Raw genomic sequence first — 7,550 nt, forward strand, 5'->3', positions numbered from 1 at the left:
TCTAGGCCCTAGAAGATATATATTTATACATTTATTTATTTATTTGTTTGTTTATTTATTTATTTATTTATTTATTTATGATGAGGAATTGGCTTATGCAATTATGGAGACTGAAAATCCCACAATATGCCATTTTGAAACTGGAGACCCAGGAAAGCTGATGGTGTAATTCAGTCTGAATTCAAAGGCCTGAGAACGATAGTAGCCAATGTTGTGTGTTCCAGTCTGAGGGCCAGAGAAAATAGGATAAGTCTGAGGGCCTCATACAGTGAAGCAGGCAAAAGGGATAAATTTTTCCTTTGTCCACCTTTTATCCTCACTGGATTAGATGATGCCCACCCACTTTGTGGAGGATAATTTACTTCACAGAGTGCACCAATTCAAACACTAATTTCATTCAAACTCTAATCTCACAAACACACCTGGCCAGTCAGAGTACACATAAAATTAATCACCACAGTTGAGTCTTGTGTTTTTGTGAAATCTGAAAATTTTCTTTTGATTAATGTGTTTTAGACAAGATCCATTAATTTATTCAACAAAATTTATTGAGCACTTAATATGTGTCAGGCATTGTACTAAGTTCTAGGAATATAATTGCACAATGGTTTAGAGCATACTCTGGAACCAGCCTCCTGGGTTTGAGTCCTGGCTCTGTCATTTATTAATTTTGTGAGCTTGGACATGCTGCTCTGTATTTCTGGGTCTGTTTCCTCCATATATATATGGGAATAATAATACCTCATGGAGTTGCTATGAGAATTAAATGAGTTAATATTTATAAACTGCTGAGAAAATTGTCTGACATATAGTAAAAGTTATATATGTGCTTGATAAACAACAAAGACTTAGACCATCTCTTCCCCCAAGGTACTTAGAGTCTATTGGGAGACAGACTTTAATCTAAAAAGCACACAAGTAAATGTAAAATGCAAGTATGGTCAGTGCTACAAAGAAGATTTACATGGAGCTATGAGAATTTGTATTATAGGGATTTGACCAAAGACAGTATCTCCGAAGAAGTGGTATTTGAGCTGAAGATAAGCATGAGTAAATTAGGCAAAAACCATGTCTTTGGAAGGAATATGATGAATGACTCTGTATTTCCTGTTTTCTTAATTAAGCACTCTGAATGAGGGCATGATCCAGGTCTCAAACTTCTGTATTCTTCATCATGCCCCATTAGTATGATAGGCGTCCTGGACAAGTCTAATGATACTTGTGACAAGAAAGAGTTGCCATTCTGGAAGCTTATTCTTTTATCCTCTTGTCTGGCTACCCCACATCTAGGAAAGCAACTATACAAAGAATGCTTGGGGGTGTTGAAGCACTCGGTCTAGAAGGCAAGGCCACTGAAGGGAAGCAGCAATTGGATGATGAATGTAACTCTCTTTGTTAGCATTTTGACTGCTATATCATTTCAAAAGCATTTGCTCCACAGATTCATTCTTGGGAATCTAAGAAGCTGTGCTGAGCAGAGGACACTGTTGGCTGAAGTTCCTCGTGCTTCCTTGTGGTGTTTAATTCTGAAGCCCACAATTCTCTGGAGGTGCGTTCTTTACAAACCAAAGTCTCTATTTCATCACATGTGACTAAAGGATTGGAATTATTAGGCACCTGCAACAATTTTATTTCCAGGATTCTTTCCTTTGTCAACTACAGATCAGGAAACAAATGTATGAAAGAAGATATCTTTTTTCCTCATTCAATATAGGAGCAGCTGACATCATTTGCAGTATGGAATTGCTGAAAACCTTGAACAATCCATTTCAGGGCACTTTCTAGAGAACATTTCCATCTGGTGTAGATATGTGTACCAATCCATCTTCAGGACCCACCCATTTTGCTTACAGCTTTGCTGTATTTTAAGAGGTTTCACATCCATTTGTAAGAAACCAGATAAAGGTAAACAACAATACATCAGTTTGGATAGTATTCTTTGTTTTCAAGCCACTGAAAACCCAATTTAAATAATCTTGACCCTTTGAAAAATAACTTATTGGCCAATGTAACTGTATGGTTCAATGGCAGACCCAGCTTCTGGTGAGTTTATTCTGCTCAGCTAGTCTCTTGCTCTCTTTCTCTCTCATTTTTGAGCTCCACTTCTTTGGTGAGGGCTCCATTTTCAGATAGAATCTTCCTTCTCGGTCTAAAGAGGGACAAGGCCACATTCTACCTCATTTATGTCAAATGAAAAGAAACCCTTTCTCTCCTGCATCCCCCCTCCCCTGCAACAGTATTCCCAGCTAAAGTCTGAATATTTGATCTGATTTGAACAGCTTGAAATATGTGTCCACCCCAAACCAATCACTGTGGCAAGGGGATGAAATGAGTGACTGGCTTATCCCAGGCCATGTGTTTTGACCTGAGATAGAGTCAACAGTCTCAAAAACACATGTATTCTCAAATGAGAATCAGGCTTGTTGGGAAGGAATAAAGTGGAAAGCGAACAAAAACCCACTCTATGCAATAATAATTGTTGCTTATATTAGACTAGAGGCCCTGGATTCTCAAAACACCAAATTCATATATTGGGTTGTGCTCAATTGTATCTTACTTTTAACCCCATAACCCATTCCCATTCCTCTCTTTATCCCCATGCCCATAGCCATTCTAATATGTTTCACAGGTAGCTTTTGTGTTTCAATGTAGTGGTGCTATGTTATATATCCCATTCTGTTTCTTACTTTTTTTATTTAGCATTATGTTTTAGGTCAGTTCATAATGCTGTATGTATGTTTAATCTGGTACTTCTGACTGTTGCATAATACTCCACAGCATGCATCCACCATATTTTACCTATCCACTCTCTCAGTCAAGGGTTCTCACTGGCATTCTGCTAACCTTCCACCACCACAAATAACACTTCTACAAAATATCTTCATACTTGCCCTCCAAGGGCTTGTGTGTGTATTTTCCTAGACATATCTACTCAGCAGCAGAATTGCTGGGTCATAGGATATGTGTATATTTAATATAACTAAGTTAGCTATATGACCCTTAAGCCAGTGAGGCCTTCTTGGTCACTATTTCTTCAACTTTAACCCCATATTATATTTTATATCACTCTTTCCTGCTTTAACTTTTTGCTTAGCACTTATACCTATCTAATAAATTAAGTAATTGATTATCTTCATTATCTTATTATAAGTAGTTATCATAATAACAATTTAACAGATTTTTGTTTGCTTTGTTCACTGCTTATATCCCATGCATTTAAAATAGCACTTAACACATGGATGGTGCTCAATACATATTGTTTGAGTGAACAGAGTAGTGCCAAATTGTTCTCCAGAATAGCTAAACCAGTCTACATTATGCATAACATAAGGGTTTTTATATCCCCATACCCTTATCAGCATACTATCAGCATTTTAATTTTTACAGTCTAAGAGCTGCTTAGTTAAATTGATGTTTTTCTAATTACTAATTGAACCTCATCCAGCTCGGCCAGTGGTGAACCTGAGGGGGGATGGTGAAGGATTAAAGAAAACAGACAAGAGAATATATCTGGGGGCCAAGTGGATCACTGCGCCTGGATGAGGAAACAGTGACACAGCCCATAAGCCGAGTCTTTATTTTATACTCAGCAAAACAAGGGAGTGGTCAAGATGTTTATAACGTTCTCGCTAGTTTCGAATCTACTTAATTACATGCACCTGAGAACTCTATCAAGCATTACTTGCTGCACCTGCCGCAGCCCACATCCCTTAGTTACCTAGGACAGTGGTCGGCAAACTGCGGCCCCTTGAGTGTGGCTCTTCCACAGAATACCACGTGCGGGCGCACACATACAGTGCGATTGAACCTTTGTGGCCACACTCCAGGTGCCAAAGAGCCACATGTGGCTCGTGAGCCGCAGTTTGCCAACCACTGTCTTAGGCCATGCTAAGAAGCTTTACCCGGTAGGTTTCGTGGTTTGTTTTAAATATTTCTTTTTTTTAAAAAAGCTTCACTGGCAACAACAAAAATAAACAAAAACCCCAGATGAACCATGATCAGACTTAATTTTAGAAAAATTGCTCCGGATGCACTTTGGGGAATGGATTATAATACCTTACTCAATAAAGAAAAAAAATAATAAAAAAGAACACACAAATTTATAACTAGGTGACTATCATTTAACGTTTTCAACTTCAGCCTTAAAACATAATTAATCTTAGTAACATATTATAAGCACTTCATATATCACATTGAATTTGCTGTCTTGTTTTACTAAATGATAATGCACTTTTTATAGACAAGAACATACAAATAAAAACAAAATTTTGTGAAGTAAAAAAAAAAGAAGCAAGACTGAAGGCAAAGAGATCCCTTAGGAAGCTATTACAGTGAGAAAAGATAATGAATCAGACAAAGGAGGTCACGGTGGGGGTGGAGAGAGTGAATATATAGTCAATTGACTTTTTATTTTTATTTATTTACTTTTTTCCTTTTTATCAAATTTATTGGGGTGACACCTGTTAACAAAATTATACAGGTTTCAGGTGCAAATTCCACAACACATCATCTGTACACTGTATTGTGTGTTCACTACCCTAAGTCAAATCTCCTTCCATCACCGTTTATCCTTCCTATACCCTCCTCCAGCTCCCCTAACACCCCCCTTTTCTTTGGTTAATCCTCATCCGAGGATATTTTTCCATTGATTTTTAGGGAGAGTGGAAGAGAGAGGGAAAGACAGAGAGAAACATCAATGTGAGAGAAACACATCAATTGGCCGCCTCCTGCACGCATCCCACCAGGGCAGGGCCAGGGAGAAGCCTGCAACCAAGGTATGTGCCTTTGACCAGAATCGAACCTGGGACCTTTTAGTCTGCAGGACAATGCTCTATCCACTGAGCTAAACTGGCTAGCTCTCCCCCCCCTCTTTAAAAGATTATTTAGGAGATAGAATTTAAAGATTTGGTGACAGATTGGCTCTGGGGAATGAAACAGAGGAAGGTGTCAATGATGACTCCAAAGTAGTTCTGCTTGGCCAAAATGTCAGTGCCATTCACTAAAATCAGGGGCACAGGAGGAGAAGCAGATTTGGGCAGGAGCTGGTGAGCTTAGTTTTGAACATGTTGATAGCCATTTTCCTGTGAGACAGTAAAGTAGGGAGGAATCTCAGAAGAGAGGTCCGGATTTAAGAAGTCCTAGTTCTTCCATTTAATAACTATGGGAACTTGGGCAAGTCAACCACTCTGTGCCTTAGTTTCCTCATCTGTAAACTGAGGTAACAAAATATTCACCTTCATTAGTGTTTTTGGTTTTTATCAAATGTAAGATTTTATGTGAGAAAGTGCTATGTAAATTCTAAAATGTCATATAAATGGTAATCATGAACATTTTAATGGGGAACAAAATAGATATAGAAAAGAGAGGAGATTTGTCAAGGGACATTCAGGAATCCCTTGGCCTGCAAAGAAACTACAGAGCTCTGTCTCATTTATGGTGGCATCACCAGGGACATTCCAGTCTCTGGGAAAATTATATCTACAAAGAAATTATTTCCAGTAGCTTGGTGTCATGGCGATTTAACTGATTTGGGCCAGGGTTGGAGGATTTGGAGAAATGCAGCCTAATCCTGGCTAGTGGGAAATTGGGATAGGGCCAATGTAAATGTGGCAGGCTGGGAAACATTATTGCACAGAGAAAATAATTTTGAATTTGTTTTTTATTGTGGTAAAATATACATAACTTAAAATTTACCATTTTTAAGTGTACAAATCAATGGCATTAAGTGCATTTCCTTTGCTGTGCAACCAATATCCATTTCCAATATTCGTCACCAATATCCATCTACAGAACTTTTTCATCATCCTAAACTATTGTGTATCCATTAAATAATAACTCCACACTGTCCCTCCCCCCAGCCCCTGGCAGCCACTATTCTACTTTCTGTCTCTATGGATTTGACCATTCTATGTATTTCATGTAAGTGGAATCATATAATATTTGTCCTTTGTGTCTGGCTTATTTCACTTAGCATACTGTCTTCAAGGTTATTCCATGTTGTAGCATTATCACACCTTCATTCTTTTTAAAGGCTGAATAATATTCCATTGTATGAATGTACCACATTTCGTTTATCTTTTCATCCATTGATGGATACTTGGGTGGCATCCACTTTTTGGCTATTGTAAATAATGCTGCTATGAATATTGATGTAAAATATTCATTTGAGTCCTTTCTTTTAATTATTTTAAGTATATACTTACAAGTGGAATTGCTGAATCAGATGGTAATTCTATGTTTAATGTTTTTGAGAAACTACTGTATTATTTTCCACAATGGCTGCACCATTTTACATTTTCACCTGCAATGCACAATGGTTCCAATTTCTCCACATCATTTACAAACATTTGTCATTTTCTGTTTTTTTTAAATAGCCATCTTAATGGGTATGAAGTGGAATCTCATTGTGATTTAGTTTTCATTACTGTAATGATTAGCGACGTTGATCATTTTCCATGTGCTCATTGATGATTGGTATAACTTTTGTAGAGAAATACATTTGCCCATTTTTGAATTGGGTTGTTTGCTTTTTGTTGTTAAGTTGTAGAATATTTTTATATATATTCTGGATATTGACCCCTTATAAGAGATATGATTTGCAAATATTTTTCTCTTATTTCATGGTTTGTATTTTTACTCTACTGCTGGTGCTTTTTGTAGCATAACATTTTTAATTTTCATGAAGTCCAACTTATCTATTTTTTGTTGTTGCCTGTGCTTTTGCAGTTATACCCCCCAAATCATTGCCAAATCCAATAACATGAAGCTTTTCCCTGGTTTTCTTTTGAGAGTTTTATAGTTCTAGCTCTTATGTTCAGGTCTTCAAACCATTTTAAGTTAATTTTTGTACATGGTGTAAGGTAATTCTCTATCTTCATTCTTTTGCATGTGGGTATCCAGTTTTCCCAGCACTATTGATTGAAGAGACTGTCCTGGTTCCATTAAATGGTCTCGTCACCCTTGTCAAAAATCACTTGACCATATATACTATGGTTTATTTCTGGGCTATCTATTATATGCCATTGCTCTATAGGTCTGTCCTGTGCCAGTGACATGTTGTTCTGAATACCATAGCTTTGTAGTCATTTTAAAATAAGGTAGTACTAGACAGCCAAATTTGGTTTTCTTTTTCAAGATTATTTAGGCTATTTGGGGTCTCATGAAATTTCATATGAATTTTAGGATGGGTTTTCTGTCTGCAAAAACACACATGTTGAAATTGCATTGAATCTGTAGATTGCTTTAGATGGAAGAATTTTTTAAAAATAAATTTCACCTTTAGCCATTTTGAGTTTGTTTTTGTGTATGTTGTAAGTTAGTGATCTAGTTTCTTTTTTTTTTAATGTAAGACGGGAAACGATAAAAATCCTACAAGACTCCATAGGCAGCAAAATAGCAGACATATGTCGTAGCAATATCTTTACAGACACAGCTTCTAGGGCAATGGAGACTAAGGAGAAAATAAACAAATGGGGCTACATCAAAATAAAAAGCTTCTGCACAGCAAAAGAAACCATCAACAAAACAACAAGAAAGCCCACTGCATGGGA

The sequence above is a fragment of the Myotis brandtii genome, unplaced genomic scaffold (genome assembly GCF_000412655.1).
Source record: "Myotis brandtii unplaced genomic scaffold, ASM41265v1 scaffold199, whole genome shotgun sequence".
Taxonomy (NCBI): Eukaryota; Metazoa; Chordata; class Mammalia; order Chiroptera; family Vespertilionidae; genus Myotis; species Myotis brandtii.